This window comes from Microtus oregoni, unplaced genomic scaffold, assembly GCF_018167655.1.
Source record: "Microtus oregoni isolate MIOR12 unplaced genomic scaffold, Mior012 000001F_ref0000356, whole genome shotgun sequence".
Lineage (NCBI taxonomy): Eukaryota > Metazoa > Chordata > Mammalia > Rodentia > Cricetidae > Microtus > Microtus oregoni.
This window is the reverse complement of record NW_024543060.1, coordinates 1,085,762-1,111,416: the sequence shown is the minus strand read 5'-3', so window position 1 is coordinate 1,111,416 and position 25,655 is coordinate 1,085,762. Positions and strand designations below refer to the sequence as shown.

General features: G+C 37.7%; 1 long non-coding RNA gene across 1 annotated transcript; it reads right to left on the bottom strand.

Moving 5' to 3' along the window:
• Positions 1-2,485: 2,485 nt before the first annotated feature.
• On the bottom strand, positions 2,486-11,403 carry LOC121461948. Its single transcript, XR_005976242.1, has 5 exons — positions 11,359-11,403; positions 7,057-7,118; positions 4,881-4,914; positions 3,093-3,150; positions 2,486-2,510 (listed from the first exon to the last, which is right to left on the bottom strand). It is a non-coding gene; the product is annotated as an uncharacterized LOC121461948 (long non-coding RNA).
• Positions 11,404-25,655: the final 14,252 nt, after the last annotated feature.

The following is a 25,655-nucleotide window of genomic DNA, read 5'->3' as shown; positions in this document are numbered from 1 at the left end:
TGTGTGTCCAAACTGCTCAAGGGCATCATGTGAAAATGTTCAGTTCATTGGTTTCCTTGAGAATGATGAGCGTGAACACATCAAAGCTAGAGATTTGTGAGCCTTAGACACATTTTCACACGCCATATGTTTCACTCATTGCTTCATCATTAACTAAATATGCTTAAGCCAGTTATAAAAAGGGAATGAAAGGGCCACATGGTACAAGTATAGTTTTCCAGGACACATGTCACATGGAAGTTAGAAACACTGAAGATGACAGAGAAGACCCTGAAAATATTTTCCTTATATGTTAGTTACACAACAGGAGTGCCAATGAATATATAGATACCATTTATTATCTGAATAATCAATATTGTATCATCCTAAAAATTACTATTGGAGTGTGTGTTTGCTTGTGTGCTTGAATTAATATGCCTGTTTGTGCTATGCTAGTGCCTGTGTGTATACGTGCATGCATACATCATGTGTGCGTGCACGTGTGTGTGTGTGTGTGTGTGTGTGTGTGTGTGTGTGTGTGAAGGGCATAGGATAACTTTCAGGAGGCAGCTCTCTGCTTTCACTGGGTGAGACAGGGTCTCGCAATGTTTCTGTACTAAGATCTCATTTCTATTAGTGATATTGTGGTTTGTATATTGTGGTTTGTATTCTAATCCTTTGCATATCCAAGATGTTGGTCCCTTCACGCCAAGGGGAACACTCCATGGTTGCCACACTCATCACATTACCATTTACTTTCTGTATCAAACTAAAATTTTGACATTAGTCTAAAATTTGCATTTGTATTAATCATGTCAATTTATATGCTAATGATTTTTCACTGAAATCTTGGAAGATGTCTGGCAACTGAATGTCTGTTTATTAAAATCACTTGAGATCTGTCTCCCTGCTAAGACCTCCCTTGACCAATGACTCACCTTGATCATGCATAATAGCTAATATTAATTCAGAAACCAAGTTGGATTAGGCTTAAAAGAAAGAGCATTTGAGTTTGGTTATGACAATATTAAAATTACAGTTACTAATGGTTTTATTAAGTGTCATAATTATGTCAAGTCTGCCCCTGTCTCTCCTAATGTTGAATTTAGATGGTTCAAGGTAACTAGCTAGTTGTTAGCCATTTGTAATGTTAAGTAGGGTATACAAACAGAGCGAGCTCTTCTGTTTGCTTTGTACCTTCTGAAGGGTTAAAACACAAAAGAAAATTGTCCATTTCCTTTACATTTTTCACTTTTCTCAAATACAGATTTTTGAAATATGACCTGATAATTCTCTGGATTTCCTCAGTGTCTGATGTTATGTCCCCCTTTTCATTTCTGATTTTGTTAATATGGATTTTGTCTTTCTTTCTTTTGATTAGTTTGAATAAGGGTTTGTCTATCTTGCTGATTTTCTCAAAAACCCATTTCTTTGTCCCACTGATTCTTTGTTTCATTTACTTTGTTTCTATTTTATTGATTTTAGTCCTCAAATTGATAATTTCCTGGTATCTACTCCTCCTGGGTGAGACTCCCTTTTTTGTTCTAGAGCTTTCAGGTGTGTTGTTAAAATGCTAGTGTGAGATTTCTCCAGGTTCTTTATGTAGGCACTTAGTGCTATGAATTTTCCTGTTAGTAATGCTTTCAATGTATCCCGAAGAATTGGGTATGTCATGCATTCATTTTCATTAAATTCTAGGAAGGCTTCCTTTATTTTTCCTTGATCCAGGGGTAATTCTGTTGAGAATTGTTCAGTTTCCATGAATACGTGGAATTTTTGCAATTAGTGTTGTTGAATTCTAACTTTAACCCATAGGTGATCCAATAAGACACGGGGTTATTTCCACTTTTTTTAATCTGTTGAGATTTGCTTTGTGATCAAATATGAGGTCGATTATAGAAAAAAAAACCCTGCAGAAACAGATGACCCAAGGTTGTGGGTGCTCACTGGCTCCTGACTGACAACTAGGGAACTGGCACAGGACCAAACTAGGCCCTCTGAATGTGGGTGACAGTCATATGGTTTGGTCAGTTTTGTTAGTCCACTGGCAGTGGGTCCAGTATTTATTTACCCCTAGTATGTGAACTGGCTTTTTGGAACCCATTCCCTATGGAGGGATACTCTACTCAGCCTAGATACAGGGAGGATAGCCTTAGTCCTGCCTCAAGGGATATGACAGACTTTGTTGACTCCCCGTGGGAGACCTTATCCTCTATGAGGAATGAATGGGGAGTGGGGTAGTGTGGAGTGGGGTGGTGGGGAGTTGGGAGAGCAGGCAGAAGGGAGGGAGAGGGAATTGGGGTTGGTATGTAAAATAAAAAAGATTGTCTTAAAGAATAAAAGAAAAAGTAAAATAAATAAATAAAAAACATGATACAAAGAATCAGAGTGTATATTATTGTCAAGTACAGAGCAAATATCCAGAAACCAAAGTATTACTATATGGTATTTGAATCTTCACATCTACAATTGCTGGCTAATTGGGGAAAAATACTTACTGTGCACCTGGAGGAAGAGTTGTCAATATCCTCCTAGTGAAATCAAATAGAAAACAGTCTGTAATCTCTTCATAATGAAAACTTGGTTGAACAGATTACAAATAGCTAAATTTCCAAAATTTCTTGCTAATATAAACACAGAAGAAAAGAGACAAACAGAGGAGATGCTTTTATCTGTGATCCTGAAATAGGACTATCCAAGGGAAGAGACAACCTACCTGCAATTATGCTGAGAGAAAAGGCACCTGGGTGATGCCTGGACCACTACAATAACTGGACCCTCTAAAATGTATTCAGATGTATCACCACATTTGTTTTAAAAATCAGTCTAATGTGTATCTATTTCTGCATACCATCCTTGATCAAGCACCAGGCATCTTCTAATATATGAGAACTGCACTCAATCTTCCACTCCCTGTGTTTCCAGTTCATTCTCCTATTGGGCCACCGCTATCTGCAAGGACTTACTGCTCACTGGAATTTATAGAAAGGATGGTTCACTGATACCAAACACTTTTCTCTGACCAAATTTCCATATAAAACGGTGATAGGTAGAGTACTGCTGCATTTTAACAAAATTCATAAGGAAACAAATTTCACAAAGGAGAATTTTACCTTAATAGCAGAGGTGGTGGCCGTGTCCTCTGTTGTAACATGAGGGTTTTCAGAGAGCCTTTAGAATAAAAGCATGCAGTGAGGGGTGAGTTTGGTCCTTAGAGCATCTCTCTTGAAAGATTTGTTATCTGTGCACTATATTTTTGCATTTATGTAATTCAACGTTGACCCAGGTTTTAAAAAGTTTTTACTTTGGCAGTTTCAACTTGTCTCAATCTATGTAACATTCAGTGAAGACTCACTCATAGTTCTATTTAAAAATAAAAATTTAAAAAGCCAGTGGTTTGGGAGATGGCTCAGTCAATAAGAATGTTTGCTGCCAACACAGATCAACCTGAGTTTGAATGCTCAGCATCCACATAAAAAACTGGGCATGGACACATGCACATGTACCCCAGTACTGTGGGTGGAACAGGCTACCATTTGGGCTTGTTGGCTGCCAGACCAGCTCCAGGGTCAGTCAGAGATCTTATGTCAAGTGGATAAGTTAGAGAATGATGCAAGACACCAATATCCTCCTCTTTCCCTCATGTCTGCACAAAAAAATATGCAGAGCATGCAAAAGGCACAGACACATGCACACATGCAACACACACATGCAACACACACACACACACATAAGAGGGGGAAATGGCGAGTTTTGCACACACTTGTTATGATGGTTGCAGTAACTGATTATTTTGAGCACTTAATGCTCCTATTTCATTTGTTCCCCTAAACCTAAAGTGCCTGTTTTTTGTTAAAAAAAAAAAAATTAGGCATTTCATTTCATAGCACTCTCTTCAAAGAGTTGCTCTGGGAAAACATGAAATGGACTCTATGTCTAAGCATTAAGTTGCCATCAGTCTCAGAAGTCATCATATTTTGGTGCCTTGAAGATTTGATAGTGTGTCCACATGCATATGTTGAAACTCTTTATACTCAAGGGTATTTCTGAGTCATTTTATAGGACACTAGGGAGCAACACTGTCCCCTCAGCTTTGATTCATCGGATCTACAGCTAAAAGTTCCTAATTTCAGGGTTTCTGATTGACAAACTCTGGAACAAACACTTTCTTTTTGTAAGTTCCACCTACCTAGGGATTCACCACCGAGGTGGAACTCATTAAGAGGGAAATAAACCTGCTAAGCAGAAGCATGTCTATAAGGCCATTCTGAGGTGATTTTCTCACCAAAGTTTGGGAGAGTTTTGCCCACACTCTTCCCAGCAAACACCTTGTCCCAAACATACTAGTAAACAGGATTAACAGCCTGAAAACTAATATTTTTACATATATGTAACTGCATGTTATGTGCAGTGTATTTGTAAGTATGTATGATTTCAGATAAATACATGCCAATGTATAGGTGTGGTGATTGGAGTACAGACTTGGGTGTCGACCCTCACCCTCAGCCTTAGTTATATGGCTGAATCTCATTCATGAATGCAAGCCCCAGGCTAGCAATCCAGGCAAGACATCCAGAAAAATGTGAGAGTATGCTCTGTCTCCACCTGCAATCTCACCAAAGCTCACCAGGATTTTAGAAGCGCACAAGACCAACAGGCCTCATGTGGACCCTGGGCATCCATCTCCCATTCTCCCATATGCACAGCCAGCATTTTATCTGCTGAATCACCGCCACAGACAGGGAGTCCTAACATCATTGCACGCTGTATCTGAGGCATAATTCAGCTTTCATTAGCGAATAATCAAGAAGCTAAAATTGTCTTACACAGAGGAAAACTTGGTGCCAGCTTCTGAACTTTATATTCTCTACATACTGTATTTAAAATCCAGACATTCTTACCTGAGTGGGATTTGGTCTTGATTTCTTCCATTATCTACAGAGTAGAAAGCAAAATATGTTATAAGCAACTGTAGAAAAAAGAGCATTGAATGCCAAGGCCAATGCTTTGTTACTACATATACTTTGAATCTGTGTAGCCTTCAAGGTGAATACTGATTTATAGACAATAAAAACAAGGATAACTCTTAATTTACACTTCTTTGTATGTTTAAAATACAGAGACAATTTTATCAAAAGTCGATACTAATAATAAATTGGTATACAAAATACCTATGATCATGAGCATTATCAAACAGAGAAACTGACATCTTAACCAGAATCAATATCACAAGCTGAAGTGTTAATTGGTAGCACAGTGTTGCTGCTGCTGGATTTATCTCTGGACTAGTGGTGTTAGGAGAATTGCAAGTGAGCATACTCATCTTGCATGGAAGTGAAAAGAGCCTCTCTAAAGATTAAGTTGAACTTATTTCGTTGACGATGAAAATTCCAGACACAGGGAAGCTAAGTCTATGAGAACTGCTCTTTGCAGCATAGCAAAAGTTAAGAAACACAGGTAGACCAAGGGCAAAGAATTTCCAGATGCCAGGGTGGCAAAGCTACATACAGAGAGAGAGGGCATTGTGTGTACTCTCCTCAAGTGCTTCTGAGGAAGATGCAGAAGCCCCTCAATTCTAGCTTCTGGTCCCTTGCTAATGGGCAGTGCAAAGAACCTCAGCACTAGCTGCTATCACCTCCCATGGTAAGAGCTATGGGAAAGCCCCCTGCAGTAGTTATGACCCTGAACTGTATCTCCAGGGCAAGAAGCATGAAAGAGACATGGGGAAAAAGCAGCAATTCCATGGGAGTAGTACCTCACAGGAAACGTTTGTGTCCACACATACACAGCTTCAAGTGAGCAGCTTTCACTTCATGCTAACAGCCTGCCCTCTACAAAGGAATAAAGCAAATTTTTGCTTATTTCATTCACAGTATGGAAACTGCAGTATAACCTCCTTGACATTGCCTATGGCTGAGGCAAAGCATTTGTCCCACCAACAAATGGACTGCCAATGAGTCTTAGCATGTGGGAGACCTCCATCAACCATCGTCACCACAAAGGAAATTTAGTGTGGAAATAATGTAAAGGACAGTCACCCACATTACAATAATACTGACTCTTTTCAATAAAGTCTTTCAGACCCTCTACACTCCACATACTCCTATTCACTTGATGCTGTGCTCTCTATAGGCAAAGCAGGTGTGAAAGACACTGTGGTGACAGCGGAGAGCCCAAACTCTGCAGTGTTCCTTCCACTCTTAGAATCTTATCCAGACTCAGTGGACCAGTCAGTGCTGTCCCCTGCAGAATGATGCTCTTTTCTCAGCCTTCCTCCTACTGTGGCAAATTGTTCTGGAAATTATGTCTATCAGCATATAAACCAAGTATCACCATATCCTCCACTAATAAAACCAAAGGAGAAGGTGCTGGCGGTATAGCCATTAGGGCGAGCGCTAGTCTAGAATGCTTAGAATGGCAGTGTTTAATCCGCAGCACTGCCTACAGGACTCAAAGTCCATTTTTTAAAAAAGTTGACCAAGCCTATTATTTCGTATGCCAAGAAATAGTCAGATTAAATAGCAGATAATTAAAGATAAACATAAAACCATATGTGAATTTTCTAATATGTCTAAGTAGAGAAATTACAGAAAGGAACAAAACCCATAAAATGTAGTTAATTTAGTTCTCAAAATCCTTAATGAAAGTAATTGAATACTGTATTTCTGTTTTTTACATGATCACCTTTCATTGACACTAATATATATGTAGCAAAAATGTAATATATTTATTATAAAAATGAAAGAAAAATTCATTTTATAACAAGCAAAATTGCTGTCACATAACTCTAGAGGACACATACTGTGGACTAGTTAGAGGTCCTTATATTTATACAAAGATACTGTGTGCATCAGTGGCTATGTTAAATAAATAAACATGGTTCAGATAATATAGTTTGATACTGAAATTTCTCAGAAAATCATTTCTGAAATAATTTTGAATGTGAAGAACATTAGGAGGCAAATTTTAAAAAATGAAATTACGTTTATATCTTATTTACTTTGTTCCTTTTTTGAATGAATTAAGTTGCTATTGGAACTAGGTAAGTAGCAGCAAAGTATTCATGATTACTCTTACCTCCACTGATCTGAAGAGACTTCTTAAGTATTGGTTTCAGCTCTCCAGGTGGTCGTATGCCGCTGTTGCATATTTTAAAATGTAATATTTTAATATTAATACAAGAACATTTACCAAATGCTTTGATTATTTGCTGTTTGATTTCCTAACATACATTAGAGATTTACAGTCAAGCATTAACTTGTCCTTCAATCAGTTGATTAGGTTTGGTGACACTTTTTTAAAACTTTTCCCATGTGAAAGAAAGGAAAGATTTAGTCTACAGAAATTAGTCCACCGAAAGCATAGACACACATGAGGGAGACAAAGAGAGAAAGACAGAAAGAGATAGAGAGAGAAAGAGAGACACAGAGAGAGAGAGAGAACACCAAAGACAGTAGTTTCTTTCCAGCACATTTTTTAAAATTGTAGTAACTGATGGTCACTCTTGTGCTCAATGTAATTAGTACCCCGATTCCACTTGTCATGTCATCATCTGCTCCTAGAGCATCACAGAATCCCTCTCTCTCAGGTTACTTTGTGAGCTCTCAATGCATGTGATGCTATCTCTCACAAGGTTTGTTTGTGGACCATAGAATAGATTCCTGCTTCTGCTAGCACTCTGACAAGATACCATGGCCTAGGCTCTGCTCAAGCTGCCCCTTAGTAGTCCATTCATCAGTGAATCTTGAAACCACAATTGGCCTGTTTCTATGCCAAATGAGCATTGTTATTAACTTAATGAGATAAAAATATGAACAAACAACAATAAAACTCAGTGGATAATTTCAGGTTATTAGCTTGAGACAGTTTAGAATTCCTAGTAGAAGAGAACATGGTTTTTACAAAGTGTGTCTTTGAACAGTTGTAGCTACTGTAATTTATGAATCTGCACTTTGGACCTTTTAACTTGGAGTAATTTATTAATAAATAATTAGTAATAAGCAATTTACTAATGTGTATCGAATGCTTTATGATACATGTTCCCACAAATGATAACACAATTGTCCTCTATTATGGAAGTAATCAATTAAGATGAGCACAGAACTAGCTTGACATACCACCTTTAATTTTCTGCCAAATCAGTGTCTGAGATAGCAGATCACTGACAGAAGGGGCCTTTTACTCTATGTTCATGTCCTACTGATGGGGAAGACAAAGCCCCTTTTATAGACACATAAAGAGTAAACATGCCACAGTTTGGCTCTCTACATCCAGATAATCTACTGAGATCCAGAGACTTCATTACTGTAGAAAACAGCTCACAGGAATGGAAAAGGGATGGATGGAGCACTGTGGTAGGAGGAAGGCATGGGATCTTCCACCATCTATAAAAGGGTTCTACACAGAACAAAAGGGCCTCTGCATGTGGAGATGGTGTCAAAGGAAGAAAGTAATTTGTTGGCTTCTTGTAACACTGTGTGATAATGCAGAATGATCCCAAATCCTGTCAGCTCTCAGAATGACAAATGCGATGAAGATCTAGTTCACTAGCTGATTTCAGAAAAAATTTGAAAAGGCACTAAGTGTCAGATGGACATAGAGAGTGTGGTTATCATCAGTGGGCTCATTTTCCAAAACGCAGAATTGGTACTTGGGACATGATGGTTGAGTATACAACTCATGTCCACGATCTAAAAACAACAATATTTCTGGCTAAAATACATTGATAATACTATGGGGATTGTAAGACAAAGCAAAAATTGAGTGTATAAATCAGTATCTATCTGAGAATACAATCAATAATTGGCTTGTTATCTTGGAATTTCCTTAGTATTATTGTATTCTTAGACCTTACCTGCAAAAAGGCTTCTTATTGGTATTGTAATGTACTTCTAAAAAAATCAAAATGAATTTGTTACAATGCTAGAGAAATATAACATATAAAATGATTAGATACATAGTATCTATTTTTGAGACTAATCTAGGCTATTCTAAATACTCTTTTTTAGGAAATTTGTTCATGTAGAATTAATCCATTTTGTTTATTTCAAATCAAACAAGACTTAAACTTATCAAGCACAATACCTAATAATAAACAATCACCCTGTGATTCCCAAGACAGCCAGAACTACATAACAATAAAACTGTGTCTCACAAACAAAACAACAGATTCAAAATGGAAAACAAGATCCATGGGCCTATACATATTTTTGTTCTTCAAGGAAACAAAGAACCTTGTTGAGCCTTTTAGTTAAAATTGTTCATTTTATCAGGCAAATTCCTACCACTGGGACTATATGTATTGTTTCTGTCTTTTGTATAAGGATGAAACCTGGCAGAAAGAAAGAGAAGAGGGACAGAGACCTTTACATAACAGCTCAAGGGAGGGCAGGCATCAAGCTTCCTCTCCTCATCCCTTTTGGGGAAGGAATATCCTTAGTTCCATCTGTGTTCCAGTCTTATATGCAGCTTAAAGGATGCTCATGATAGCAGGCATCATCTCCCCTGAAATGAATTACTGGAAAGATCTCTCCCTTGGGAGTAATAACCCCAAGCTCGACCTCAAGTGCAAGAGCATCAGAGAAGAAGCTGTGAGACTGGAGCAGCAAATTCCATGGGCTTCCTTCTGACATAGGATCATTGTACAAGTTCACATATGTAAACAATAAACTCACTCAGTCCTTCACTGTTCACTTGCAGTTTGCTTTTAGAAATGAAACATTGGAGGCTGGTAGTGGTGGCTCACACCTTTAATCCCAGTGCTTGGAAACAGAGGCAGGAGGCTCTATTGGAGTTCAAGGCAAGCTTGTGTAGAGAATACATTAAAGGGCAGGCTCCAAATATACATACAGAAAAACCCTGTCTCAAAAAAAACCCCTAAAATAAACATAAACAAACCAAAAAAGAAATGAAATCATTCATTTTTGTCTTGTTTAAAGTCAAGGAAACTTAGTGTGCCTTTTCAGCATTCCCCCATGTCTCAGGACAGCCATTTGAGCCACCAACTAGTGGACTGGGATTGCGGCTCAGTAGGAAAGCCTATGCTTATTATGCAGGAGGCCTCAGTCAGTTCTCACCACCACAGATGCCATGAACAGCAAACTTCATAATAAAGTGACACAAAGCTGTCTCCATTACAATAATATTGACTCTCTTCATCTTACCTCTTGAGAGAAGAGGGTTTTGCATTCTCTACTTAGTGTGGTTGTCACTGACAGACACTGTGATGACAGCTGATGAAAGTAAATACTACGTGGTGCTCCTGCCACTGCCACAAAGTCTCTCCAGACTCAACGGAGAAGCAGATAATTATTTGAAATACAGAATGATGTCATTTTCTTCACTTTGCTTTTTGTTTCAATTTTTTTAAGATTTATTATATCTACAGTGTTTTGTCTGCATATATTCCTGCAGGCCAGAAGAGGGCACCAGATCTCATTACAGATGATTGTGAGCCACCATGTGGTTGCTGGGAATTGAACTCAGGACCTCTGGAAGAGCTGCCAGTGCTCTTCACCTCTGAGCCATCTCTCCAGCTCCTTGTTTCAGTTTTTATTCTTGAATCATGCTTTGCAGTATGGAAATGATATACACCCTTACCATGTTCTTTTTAACAAAAACAGAAGGCAGAGATAATGGGTAGGGTGCTTGCCTACAATGCTCCCAAAGCCTTATGTTCAACCTCTAGCACTTCAGAGAAAAGAAAGAAACAAAGAAAGAAAGAAAGAAAGAAAGAAAGGAGGGAGGGAGGGATTGATTTAGGGATGGGTGGAAGGAATGAGGGGAGGCAAGGAACAAGAAAAAGAAAGAAAAGGAAAACATATAAGGATTGTTAAGTCTTCCTAAAATCAATGCATTCACTGTAAAAGAAACACTTCCACCCTAAAGTAGGAGATTTCTAAAGAAAACAACTATACAGTATGCCAAAACTTTCCAAACTGAGAACTTTCACAGACATTTAAGAACTCAGATGATTTAATAACATCATAAGGTAGGAAATTAGTTAATGAAAATAATTGATTAAAGTTTTTTTGTGACTTAATTTTACTTTAGTGGCAGTGAGATGTGTTAGCGATATGCAGTGCAAAATACAAGGCATTTGTCATAAACTCAAGGAGAATCTGTATTTCTGACAATCCTATTTGCTGCAATGTGACTATGGAAGACATGTGCTGTGTAAAGATGTTTTCTCATTTATTCAAAGGCTGTACAGATATCAGCATTAAAGTGAAATAAGCAATGTTTTGACAAAAATACTTCACACTTGAAAGTGCTTGATTTATACTTGTTTTCCTTAACTCCTTTTTGGGATCTAAAAATCTTTACTCTTCCTTATTCCTTCTTCTTTGGGGAAGGTAGGACAGATGGAGTAATTCTTACCTTTGTTGAAGGTGACACACTTTTTCTTTCTCTGCTCTGGCTCTCTTGTCATTGTTCCTTCACTGTGACATATGTTGACAGTGATCATCATTTAATTATCCATATAAAAACACTTAGCATGTTTATAAATTTTTTATTTTTGAGTCCCTAATACATGTTATATTACATATTACATAAATTCTTTATTTTTGAGTCCCTCATACATCTTACGTTACATATTTATAAAAACATTTTTTTGAAACAGGATCTCATTATGTATTCCAGCTAACTTTTAATACACTATATATTTTGTGTTTGTCTTGAAATCAAAGAGATCTATGCCTCCTGCCTCCCACATTCTGGGATTAAAGGCATGGGCAAAGAGGCCGAGCCAAATAATTCTGAATTCATTCTTCAACAGTTGGTGATGATTAATGACTGCTCTCCTTTCCACCTTTCCTCATGGAGAATAACATAGAAAATTTAGCTCTTGATTAAAACAACACACACACACACACACACACACACACACACACATCCAAGTACACAAGACAGGGGAATGGCGGTTTTTCCACACACTTTGTTCTGATGGTTGCAGTAACTGACTGTTTTGTGCTCTAAGTACTTAATGCTCCTATTTCATTTCTTCCCCTAAACCTACAGCACCTTGTCCTGTTTTCTGTCAAGAAACTTTTTAGGTGTTACATTTAGTCACTCACTCTCTCCAAGAAATTGCTTTGGGAGCAACATCTTGATCTGAACATCAAACATCGAAAAATCTAAACATCTAAACCTCAAGCTGCCAACAATATCAGAATTCACCATATTTTGGTGATTTGAAGCTGCTTTATTGGTAGTCTGTGCGCAAGTACATGATGAAATTCTTTTTTTTTTTTTTTTTTGAGACAGAGTTTCTCTGTAGTTTTGAAGCCTGTCCTGGAACTGGTTCTTGTATACCAGGCTTGCCTTGAACTCACAGATCCACCTGCCTCTGCTTTTCTGAGTGCTAGGATTAAAAGCATGCACCAAAACCACCTTGATCTATGAGGATCCTCTTTATTCGCAATGGCCAGTACTTCCTGCACAAGTCTTGAGTATTTACAGGGCACTGCAGAGCAATACAGTACCCTCAGCTCTACTCCATCCGAACTACAGCTAAGAGCTCCAAATTTCAGGGCTTCTGGTTGGTAAGCTCTGGACTAACCAGTTTGTTTTTCTAACTTCACCTACCTTGTGAATCACCACAGTTGGGTAACTCATTAAGGAAGCTATTAACCTGCTGGACAGAAGCATGTCTATAAGGCCATTCTGAGGTAATCTTTAGCAAAGCCTTGGAGAGTTTTGAACCTTGCCATATTATTCACACTCTTCCCACAGACAACTCAAACAAACAAATTAGTGAAAAAGATTAATGACTTGAAAATTGATCCTTTTACATATATGTGCAAAATATGTTATATGCTGTGTATTTCTATGTATGTGTGATTTAAGATAAATACATGCCAGTGTGTAGGTGTGGTGATTGGAATATAGACTTGGGAGTTGACCCTAACCTTAAGCATTAGTTTACTAGCTGGGTCTCTCACTCATGAATGCAAACCTCAGGCAAGCAATCCAGAAAATGTCAGGGGATGCTCTCTGTCCACGTGCAATCTCATCATAACCTCACCAGAATTTTAGAAGCACACAAGACCAACAGGCCTCATATAGACCCTGGGAATCCGTCTCCCATTTTCCCATATACACAGCCAGCACTTTACCCACTGAATCACCTCCACAGACAGGGAGTCCTAATAGCATTTCATGCTGTATCAGAGGAATAATCAGTTATTTAAAACTATATGCTTCTCCATAGATAAATATTCAGCTTTGATTAGCATATAATCAAGAAGCTGAAACTGCCTTACACAGAGAAAAACATGGTGGCAGCTTCTAAACTTTATATTCGCTACATGCTCTGTGTATTTTAAAATCCAGACATTCTTACCTGAGTGAGACCTCATCTTTTAGTCTTCGACTACCTATAAAGTAGAAAACCAAAATATGTTATAATCATTTGTAAAATATAAGAGCATTAAATGCCAAGGCCAATATTTTTTTTACTACATATACTTTGTCCCCAAATGAGGCTAAAATTTAAAGTGAATATTGATTTATAGACAACAAATATAGATAACTCTTAATTGAGACTTCTTTGTATGTTTCAAATAGAGACAAACTTATCAAAAGTTACTACTTATAATAAATTGGTGTACAAAACACCTATGATCTTGAGCACTATAAGACATCTTAGCCAGAATCAATATCACAAGCTGAAGTGTTAAAGCAGTAGCACAGTGTTGCTGCTGTTGCTTTTGTCTCTGGACTAGTGGTGGTAGGAGAATTGTAAGTGAGTATACTCATCTTGTATGGAAGTGAAAAGAGTTTCTCTAAGGTTTGAGTTGACCTTATTCCATTGAAGATGAAAATTCCAGACACAAGAAAGCTAAGTCTATGGTGACTGCCCTTTGCAGCATAGCAAAATTAAAACAAAACAAAACCAAACCACAAGCAGACGAAGGACAATGGCCCCTGCAAAGAATTTCAAACTGATAGGTTGGCAAAGCTCCAGAGAGGGGTCAAGGTGTGTACTCTCCTTAAGTGCTTCTGAGGAAGCTGCAGAAGCTCCTCAGTTCTAGCTTCTGGTCCTTCACTAATGGGCAGTGCAAAGAAGTTCAGCATTAGTAGCTATCACCTCCCATGGTAAGAGTTATTGCAAAGCCCCCTGCAGTAGTTATGCACCCTGAACTGTATCTCTAGGGCGAGAAGCATGGAAAAACATGGGGACCAAGCAGCAATTCCATGGTAGTAGTACCTTACAGGAAACATCAGAGTTCCCACAGACAATGTATCATGCTAAAAGCCCGCCCTCTGAAAAGGAATAAAGCAAATTCTTGTTTATTTTATTCACAGTATATAAACTGTAATATAACTTCCTTGGCATTGCCTATGGCTGAAGCAGAGTGTTGGCCCCACCAACAAATGGACTGCCAATGAGGCTTAGCATGTGGGAGACCTCCATCAACCCTCTTTACCACAATGAAAATCCAAGGTGGTGCCTGTTCACCTGCAAGCTCTGTGGAACCCTAAAACACAGTTTGTTCCAACACTGACGGGCCCCAAGAGCCTGCGAGCTCCGTGGAATTCTGAAACATAGCTTGCTCCAATACTGAGGAGACCTACGAGACAGCCACAGCAAAAATTGGACCAAGATGCCAAGACACTGCTGGCCTCATTTGAAGGAAGAGATGGTAGGTGCCTATGCAAAAATTCCTCCAATATCCTAAAACACAGCATGGTAACACGAGAATCCAGTAGACACACAAAAGGAAGACTTGACCATTCTAACCCAGAAGTAGAAGAAAACGACTTTGAACATAACTTTATGAAAATGATGAATACCTTTAAAGAGGAAGTGAAAAACTCCCTTAAAGAAATTGAAGAGAAGATAAACAAAGTTGGAAGAAATGAATAAATCCCTCAAAGACACCCAAAAATACCCATGATAAAACAATCAAAGAAGTGAAAGAAACAGTTGAAGACTTGAAGACTGAAATACATGTAATAAAGAAAATACAAACCAAGGGAATTGTGGACATGGAAAATCTGGGTAAATGAACAGGAGCAACAGAGACAAGTATAACCAATGGAATATAAGAGATAGAAGAAATAATCTCAGGTGCTGAACATACTATAAAGAAAATACTCATTGGTCAAAAAACATTAAATCCAACAAATTCTTAACACAAAACATTCAGGAAATCTGAGCTACCATGAAAAGGCCAACACTAAGAATAATAGGAGTAGAAGAATAAGAACTCCAGCTCAAAGGCACAAAAAACATATTCAGCAGAATTATAGATGAAAACTTTCCCAACCTAAAGAAGGATATCCCTATGAAGACACAAGAAGCTTACAGAACACCAAATAGACTGGATCAAAAGAATAGCATCCCCTAGCCATATAATAATCAAAACAAAGAACATACAGAATAATGAAAGAATATTAAAAGGTGCAAAGGAAAATGGTCAAGTAATCTATAAGGCAAACCTATCAGAATTATGCCTGACTTCTCAATGGAAACCATGAAAGCCAGAAGGTCCTGGATAGATGTGTTGCAGACACTAAGAGACTATGGATACAAGCCCAGGCTACTATACTCAGCAAAGCTTTCACTCACCATCTATGGATAAAGCAAGATACTCCATGACAAAAGCAGATTTAAACAGTACATATCCAAAAACTCAGCCTTACAGAAAGTACTAGTAGGAAAACTTCCACCCAAGGAAGCTAACTACACCCACAACACCACAGAAATCTTACTAAAAGAATGTTTCTTACTAAAAGAAACATTACTAAAACTTAAATCATACATCAAACCACACATACTAATAGTAGGAGATTTCTTTTTTTTTTTTTTTTTTTCGAGACAGGGTTTCTCTGTGGCTTTGGAGCCTGTCCTGGAACTAGCTCTGTAGACCAGGCTGGTCTCGAACTCACAGAGATCCGCATGCCTTTGCCTCCCGAGTGCTGGGATTAAAGGCGTGCGCCACCATCGCCCGGAGATTTCAACACTCCTCTCTATCCAATGGACAGTTCAACCAGACAGAAACTTAAGAGAGAAATAAGAGAACTAACAGATGTAAAGAATCACATGGACTTAACAGATATCTATAGAACACTCCACCCCCCACCCAAAAAAAAGAACTCACTCAGAAGGAGTAGAAGACAGGAAATAATCAAACAGAGGGCTGAAATCAACAAAATAGAAACACAGAAAACAATACAAAGAATCAATGACATAAAGAGCTGGTTCTTTGAAAAAAAATCAATAAGATTGACAAACCGTTATCCAAACTAATCAAAAGATGGAGAGAGATCATTCAAATTAACAAAATCAGAAATGAAAAGAAGGACATAACAACAGACATTGAGGAAATTCAGAAAATCATTAGGTCATTCTACAAAACCTGTACTACACAATATTGGAAAATGTAAAAGAAATTAACAATTTTTTAGATAGATACCATATACTCAATGCACCAATCAGTGCTGTCGACTGTAGAATGATGCACTTTCTCAGCCTTCCTCCTACTGTGGCAAATTGTTCTGGAAATTATGTCTATCAGCATATAAACCAAGTATCACCATATCCTCCACTAATAAAACCAAAGGAGAAGGTGCTGGCGGTATAGCCATTAGGGCGAGCGCTAGTCTAGAATGCTTAGAATGGCAGTGTTTAATCCGCAGCACTGCCTACAGGACTCAAAGTCCATTTTTTAAAAAAGTTGACCAAGCCTATTATTTCGTATGCCAAGAAATAGTCAGATTAAATAGCAGATAATTAAAGATAAACATAAAACCATATGTGAATTTTCTAATATGTCTAAGTAGAGAAATTACAGAAAGGAACAAAACCCATAAAATGTAGTTAATTTAGTTCTCAAAATCCTTAATGAAAGTAATTGAATACTGTATTTCTGTTTTTTACATGATCACCTTTCATTGACACTAATATATATGTAGCAAAAATGTAATATATTTATTATAAAAATGAAAGAAAAATTCATTTTATAACAAGCAAAATTGCTGTCACATAACTCTAGAGGACACATACTGTGGACTAGTTAGAGGTCCTTATATTTATACAAAGATACTGTGTGCATCAGTGGCTATGTTAAATAAATAAACATGGTTCAGATAATATAGTTTGATACTGAAATTTCTCAGAAAATCATTTCTGAAATAATTTTGAATGTGAAGAACATTAGGAGGCAAATTTTAAAAAATGAAATTACGTTTATATCTTATTTACTTTGTTCCTTTTTTGAATGAATTAAGTTGCTATTGGAACTAGGTAAGTAGCAGCAAAGTATTCATGATTACTCTTACCTCCACTGATCTGAAGAGACTTCTTAAGTATTGGTTTCAGCTCTCCAGGTGGTCGTATGCCGCTGTTGCATATTTTAAAATGTAATATTTTAATATTAATACAAGAACATTTACCAAATGCTTTGATTATTTGCTGTTTGATTTCCTAACATACATTAGAGATTTACAGTCAAGCATTAACTTGTCCTTCAATCAGTTGATTAGGTTTGGTGACACTTTTTTAAAACTTTTCCCATGTGAAAGAAAGGAAAGATTTAGTCTACAGAAATTAGTCCACCGAAAGCATAGACACACATGAGGGAGACAAAGAGAGAAAGACAGAAAGAGATAGAGAGAGAAAGAGAGACACAGAGAGAGAGAGAGAACACCAAAGACAGTAGTTTCTTTCCAGCACATTTTTTAAAATTGTAGTAACTGATGGTCACTCTTGTGCTCAATGTAATTAGTACCCCGATTCCATTTGTCATGTCATCATCTGCTCCTAGAGCATCACAGAATCCCTCTCTCTCAGGTTACTTTGTGAGCTCTCAATGCATGTGATGCTATCTCTCACAAGGTTTGTTTGTGGACCATAGAATAGATTCCTGCTTCTGCTAGCACTCTGACAAGATACCATGGCCTAGGCTCTGCTCAAGCTGCCCCTTAGTAGTCCATTCATCAGTGAATCTTGAAACCACAATTGGCCTGTTTCTATGCCAAATGAGCATTGTTATTAACTTAATGAGATAAAAATATGAACAAACAACAATAAAACTCAGTGGATAATTTCAGGTTATTAGCTTGAGACAGTTTAGAATTCCTAGTAGAAGAGAACATGGTTTTTACAAAGTGTGTCTTTGAACAGTTGTAGCTACTGTAATTTATGAATCTGCACTTTGGACCTTTTAACTTGGAGTAATTTATTAATAAATAATTAGTAATAAGCAATTTACTAATGTGTATCGAATGCTTTATGATACATGTTCCCACAAATGATAACACAATTGTCCTCTATTATGGAAGTAATCAATTAAGATGAGCACAGAACTAGCTTGACATACCACCTTTAATTTTCTGCCAAATCAGTGTCTGAGATAGCAGATCACTGACAGAAGGGGCCTTTTACTCTATGTTCATGTCCTACTGATGGGGAAGACAAAGCCCCTTTTATAGACACATAAAGAGTAAACATGCCACAGTTTGGCTCTCTACATCCAGATAATCTACTGAGATCCAGAGACTTCATTACTGTAGAAAACAGCTCACAGGAATGGAAAAGGGATGGATGGAGCACTGTGGTAGGAGGAAGGCATGGGATCTTCCACCATCTATAAAAGGGTTCTACACAGAACAAAAGGGCCTCTGCATGTGGAGATGGTGTCAAAGGAAGAAAGTAATTTGTTGGCTTCTTGTAACACTGTGTGATAATGCAGAATGATCCCAAATCCTGTCAGCTCTCAGAATGACAAATGCGATGAAGATCTAGTTCACTAGCTGATTTCAGAAAAAATTTGAAAAGGCACTAAGTGTCAGATGGACATAGAGAGTGTGGTTATCATCAGTGGGCTCATTTTCCAAAACGCAGAATTGGTACTTGGGACATGATGGTTGAGTATACAACTCATGTCCACGATCTAAAAACAACAATATTTCTGGCTAAAATACATTGATAATACTATGGGGATTGTAAGACAAAGCAAAAATTGAGTGTATAAATCAGTATCTATCTGAGAATACAATCAATAATTGGCTTGTTATCTTGGAATTTCCTTAGTATTATTGTATTCTTAGACCTTACCTGCAAAAAGGCTTCTTATTGGTATTGTAATGTACTTCTAAAAAAATCAAAATGAATTTGTTACAATGCTAGAGAAATATAACATATAAAATGATTAGATACATAGTATCTATTTTTGAGACTAATCTAGGCTATTCTAAATACTCTTTTTTAGGAAATTTGTTCATGTAGAATTAATCCATTTTGTTTATTTCAAATCAAACAAGACTTAAACTTATCAAGCACAATACCTAATAATAAACAATCACCCTGTGATTCCCAAGACAGCCAGAACTACATAACAATAAAACTGTGTCTCACAAACAAAACAACAGATTCAAAATGGAAAACAAGATCCATGGGCCTATACATATTTTTGTTCTTCAAGGAAACAAAGAACCTTGTTGAGCCTTTTAGTTAAAATTGTTCATTTTATCAGGCAAATTCCTACCACTGGGACTATATGTATTGTTTCTGTCTTTTGTATAAGGATGAAACCTGGCAGAAAGAAAGAGAAGAGGGACAGAGACCTTTACATAACAGCTCAAGGGAGGGCAGGCATCAAGCTTCCTCTCCTCATCCCTTTTGGGGAAGGAATATCCTTAGTTCCATCTGTGTTCCAGTCTTATATGCAGCTTAAAGGATGCTCATGATAGCAGGCATCATCTCCCCTGAAATGAATTACTGGAAAGATCTCTCCCTTGGGAGTAATAACCCCAAGCTCGACCTCAAGTGCAAGAGCATCAGAGAAGAAGCTGTGAGACTGGAGCAGCAAATTCCATGGGCTTCCTTCTGACATAGGATCATTGTACAAGTTCACATATGTAAACAATAAACTCACTCAGTCCTTCACTGTTCACTTGCAGTTTGCTTTTAGAAATGAAACATTGGAGGCTGGTAGTGGTGGCTCACACCTTTAATCCCAGTGCTTGGAAACAGAGGCAGGAGGCTCTATTGGAGTTCAAGGCAAGCTTGTGTAGAGAATACATTAAAGGGCAGGCTCCAAATATACATACAGAAAAACCCTGTCTCAAAAAAAACCCCTAAAATAAACATAAACAAACCAAAAAAGAAATGAAATCATTCATTTTTGTCTTGTTTAAAGTCAAGGAAACTTAGTGTGCCTTTTCAGCATTCCCCCATGTCTCAGGACAGCCATTTGAGCCACCAACTAGTGGACTGGGATTGCGGCTCAGTAGGAAAGCCTATGCTTATTATGCAGGAGGCCTCAGTCAGTTCTCACCACCACAGATGCCATGAACAGCAAACTTCATAATAAAGTGACACAAAGCTGTCTCCATTACAATAATATTGACTCTCTTCATCTTACCTCTTGAGAGAAGAGGGTTTTGCATTCTCTACTTAGTGTGGTTGTCACTGACAGACACTGTGATGACAGCTGATGAAAGTAAATACTACGTGGTGCTCCTGCCACTGCCACAAAGTCTCTCCAGACTCAACGGAGAAGCAGATAATTATTTGAAATACAGAATGATGTCATTTTCTTCACTTTGCTTTTTGTTTCAATTTTTTTAAGATTTATTATATCTACAGTGTTTTGTCTGCATATATTCCTGCAGGCCAGAAGAGGGCACCAGATCTCATTACAGATGATTGTGAGCCACCATGTGGTTGCTGGGAATTGAACTCAGGACCTCTGGAAGAGCTGCCAGTGCTCTTCACCTCTGAGCCATCTCTCCAGCTCCTTGTTTCAGTTTTTATTCTTGAATCATGCTTTGCAGTATGGAAATGATATACACCCTTACCATGTTCTTTTTAACAAAAACAGAAGGCAGAGATAATGGGTAGGGTGCTTGCCTACAATGCTCCCAAAGCCTTATGTTCAACCTCTAGCACTTCAGAGAAAAGAAAGAAACAAAGAAAGAAAGAAAGAAAGAAAGAAAGGAGGGAGGGAGGGATTGATTTAGGGATGGGTGGAAGGAATGAGGGGAGGCAAGGAACAAGAAAAAGAAAGAAAAGGAAAACATATAAGGATTGTTAAGTCTTCCTAAAATCAATGCATTCACTGTAAAAGAAACACTTCCACCCTAAAGTAGGAGATTTCTAAAGAAAACAACTATACAGTATGCCAAAACTTTCCAAACTGAGAACTTTCACAGACATTTAAGAACTCAGATGATTTAATAACATCATAAGGTAGGAAATTAGTTAATGAAAATAATTGATTAAAGTTTTTTTGTGACTTAATTTTACTTTAGTGGCAGTGAGATGTGTTAGCGATATGCAGTGCAAAATACAAGGCATTTGTCATAAACTCAAGGAGAATCTGTATTTCTGACAATCCTATTTGCTGCAATGTGACTATGGAAGACATGTGCTGTGTAAAGATGTTTTCTCATTTATTCAAAGGCTGTACAGATATCAGCATTAAAGTGAAATAAGCAATGTTTTGACAAAAATACTTCACACTTGAAAGTGCTTGATTTATACTTGTTTTCCTTAACTCCTTTTTGGGATCTAAAAATCTTTACTCTTCCTTATTCCTTCTTCTTTGGGGAAGGTAGGACAGATGGAGTAATTCTTACCTTTGTTGAAGGTGACACACTTTTTCTTTCTCTGCTCTGGCTCTCTTGTCATTGTTCCTTCACTGTGACATATGTTGACAGTGATCATCATTTAATTATCCATATAAAAACACTTAGCATGTTTATAAATTTTTTATTTTTGAGTCCCTAATACATGTTATATTACATATTACATAAATTCTTTATTTTTGAGTCCCTCATACATCTTACGTTACATATTTATAAAAACATTTTTTTGAAACAGGATCTCATTATGTATTCCAGCTAACTTTTAATACACTATATGTTTTGTGTTTGTCTTGAAATCAAAGAGATCTATGCCTCCTGCCTCCCACATTCTGGGATTAAAGGCATGGGCAAAGAGGCCGAGCCAAATAATTCTGAATTCATTCTTCAACAGTTGGTGATGATTAATGACTGCTCTCCTTTCCACCTTTCCTCATGGAGAATAACATAGAAAATTTAGCTCTTGATTAAAACAACACACACACACACACACACACACACACACATCCAAGTACACAAGACAGGGGAATGGCGGTTTTTCCACACACTTTGTTCTGATGGTTGCAGTAACTGACTGTTTTGTGCTCTAAGTACTTAATGCTCCTATTTCATTTCTTCCCCTAAACCTACAGCACCTTGTCCTGTTTTCTGTCAAGAAACTTTTTAGGTGTTACATTTAGTCACTCACTCTCTCCAAGAAATTGCTTTGGGAGCAACATCTTGATCTGAACATCAAACATCGAAAAATCTAAACATCTAAACCTCAAGCTGCCAACAATATCAGAATTCACCATATTTTGGTGATTTGAAGCTGCTTTATTGGTAGTCTGTGCGCAAGTACATGATGAAATTCTTTTTTTTTTTTTTTTTTTTTTGAGACAGAGTTTCTCTGTAGTTTTGAAGCCTGTCCTGGAACTGGTTCTTGTATACCAGGCTTGCCTTGAACTCACAGATCCACCTGCCTCTGCTTTTCTGAGTGCTAGGATTAAAAGCATGCACCAAAACCACCTTGATCTATGAGGATCCTCTTTATTCGCAATGGCCAGTACTTCCTGCACAAGTCTTGAGTATTTACAGGGCACTGCAGAGCAATACAGTACCCTCAGCTCTACTCCATCCGAACTACAGCTAAGAGCTCCAAATTTCAGGGCTTCTGGTTGGTAAGCTCTGGACTAACCAGTTTGTTTTTCTAACTTCACCTACCTTGTGAATCACCACAGTTGGGTAACTCATTAAGGAAGCTATTAACCTGCTGGACAGAAGCATGTCTATAAGGCCATTCTGAGGTAATCTTTAGCAAAGCCTTGGAGAGTTTTGAACCTTGCCATATTATTCACACTCTTCCCACAGACAACTCAAACAAACAAATTAGTGAAAAAGATTAATGACTTGAAAATTGATCCTTTTACATATATGTGCAAAATATGTTATATGCTGTGTATTTCTATGTATGTGTGATTTAAGATAAATACATGCCAGTGTGTAGGTGTGGTGATTGGAATATAGACTTGGGAGTTGACCCTAACCTTAAGCATTAGTTTACTAGCTGGGTCTCTCACTCATGAATGCAAACCTCAGGCAAGCAATCCAGAAAATGTCAGGGGATGCTCTCTGTCCACGTGCAATCTCATCATAACCTCACCAGAATTTTAGAAGCACACAAGACCAACAGGCCTCATATAGACCCTGGGAATCCGTCTCCCATTTTCCCATATACACAGCCAGCACTTTACCCACTGAATCACCTCCACAGACAGGGAGTCCTAATAGCATTTCATGCTGTATCAGAGGAATAATCAGTTATTTAAAACTATATGCTTCTCCATAGATAAATATTCAGCTTTGATTAGCATATAATCAAGAAGCTGAAACTGCCTTACACAGAGAAAAACATGGTGGCAGCTTCTAAACTTTATATTCGCTACATGCTCTGTGTATTTTAAAATCCAGACATTCTTACCTGAGTGAGACCTCATCTTTTAGTCTTCGACTACCTATAAAGTAGAAAACCAAAATATGTTATAATCATTTGTAAAATATAAGAGCATTAAATGCCAAGGCCAATATTTTTTTTTACTACATATACTTTGTCCCCAAATGAGGCTAAAATTTAAAGTGAATATTGATTTATAGACAACAAATATAGATAACTCTTAATTGAGACTTCTTTGTATGTTTCAAATAGAGACAAACTTATCAAAAGTTACTACTTATAATAAATTGGTGTACAAAACACCTATGATCTTGAGCACTATAAGACATCTTAGCCAGAATCAATATCACAAGCTGAAGTGTTAAAGCAGTAGCACAGTGTTGCTGCTGTTGCTTTTGTCTCTGGACTAGTGGTGGTAGGAGAATTGTAAGTGAGTATACTCATCTTGTATGGAAGTGAAAAGAGTTTCTCTAAGGTTTGAGTTGACCTTATTCCATTGAAGATGAAAATTCCAGACACAAGAAAGCTAAGTCTATGGTGACTGCCCTTTGCAGCATAGCAAAATTAAAACAAAACAAAACCAAACCACAAGCAGACGAAGGACAATGGCCCCTGCAAAGAATTTCAAACTGATAGGTTGGCAAAGCTCCAGAGAGGGGTCAAGGTGTGTACTCTCCTTAAGTGCTTCTGAGGAAGCTGCAGAAGCTCCTCAGTTCTAGCTTCTGGTCCTTCACTAATGGGCAGTGCAAAGAAGTTCAGCATTAGTAGCTATCACCTCCCATGGTAAGAGTTATTGCAAAGCCCCCTGCAGTAGTTATGCACCCTGAACTGTATCTCTAGGGCGAGAAGCATGGAAAAACATGGGGACCAAGCAGCAATTCCATGGTAGTAGTACCTTACAGGAAACATCAGAGTTCCCACAGACAATGTATCATGCTAAAAGCCCGCCCTCTGAAAAGGAATAAAGCAAATTCTTGTTTATTTTATTCACAGTATATAAACTGTAATATAACTTCCTTGGCATTGCCTATGGCTGAAGCAGAGTGTTGGCCCCACCAACAAATGGACTGCCAATGAGGCTTAGCATGTGGGAGACCTCCATCAACCCTCTTTACCACAATGAAAATCCAAGGTGGTGCCTGTTCACCTGCAAGCTCTGTGGAACCCTAAAACACAGTTTGTTCCAACACTGACGGGCCCCAAGAGCCTGCGAGCTCCGTGGAATTCTGAAACATAGCTTGCTCCAATACTGAGGAGACCTACGAGACAGCCACAGCAAAAATTGGACCAAGATGCCAAGACACTGCTGGCCTCATTTGAAGGAAGAGATGGTAGGTGCCTATGCAAAAATTCCTCCAATATCCTAAAACACAGCATGGTAACACGAGAATCCAGTAGACACACAAAAGGAAGACTTGACCATTCTAACCCAGAAGTAGAAGAAAACGACTTTGAACATAACTTTATGAAAATGATGAATACCTTTAAAGAGGAAGTGAAAAACTCCCTTAAAGAAATTGAAGAGAAGATAAACAAAGTTGGAAGAAATGAATAAATCCCTCAAAGACACCCAAAAATACCCATGATAAAACAATCAAAGAAGTGAAAGAAACAGTTGAAGACTTGAAGACTGAAATACATGTAATAAAGAAAATACAAACCAAGGGAATTGTGGACATGGAAAATCTGGGTAAATGAACAGGAGCAACAGAGACAAGTATAACCAATGGAATATAAGAGATAGAAGAAATAATCTCAGGTGCTGAACATACTATAAAGAAAATACTCATTGGTCAAAAAACATTAAATCCAACAAATTCTTAACACAAAACATTCAGGAAATCTGAGCTACCATGAAAAGGCCAACACTAAGAATAATAGGAGTAGAAGAATAAGAACTCCAGCTCAAAGGCACAAAAAACATATTCAGCAGAATTATAGATGAAAACTTTCCCAACCTAAAGAAGGATATCCCTATGAAGACACAAGAAGCTTACAGAACACCAAATAGACTGGATCAAAAGAATAGCATCCCCTAGCCATATAATAATCAAAACAAAGAACATACAGAATAATGAAAGAATATTAAAAGGTGCAAAGGAAAATGGTCAAGTAATCTATAAGGCAAACCTATCAGAATTATGCC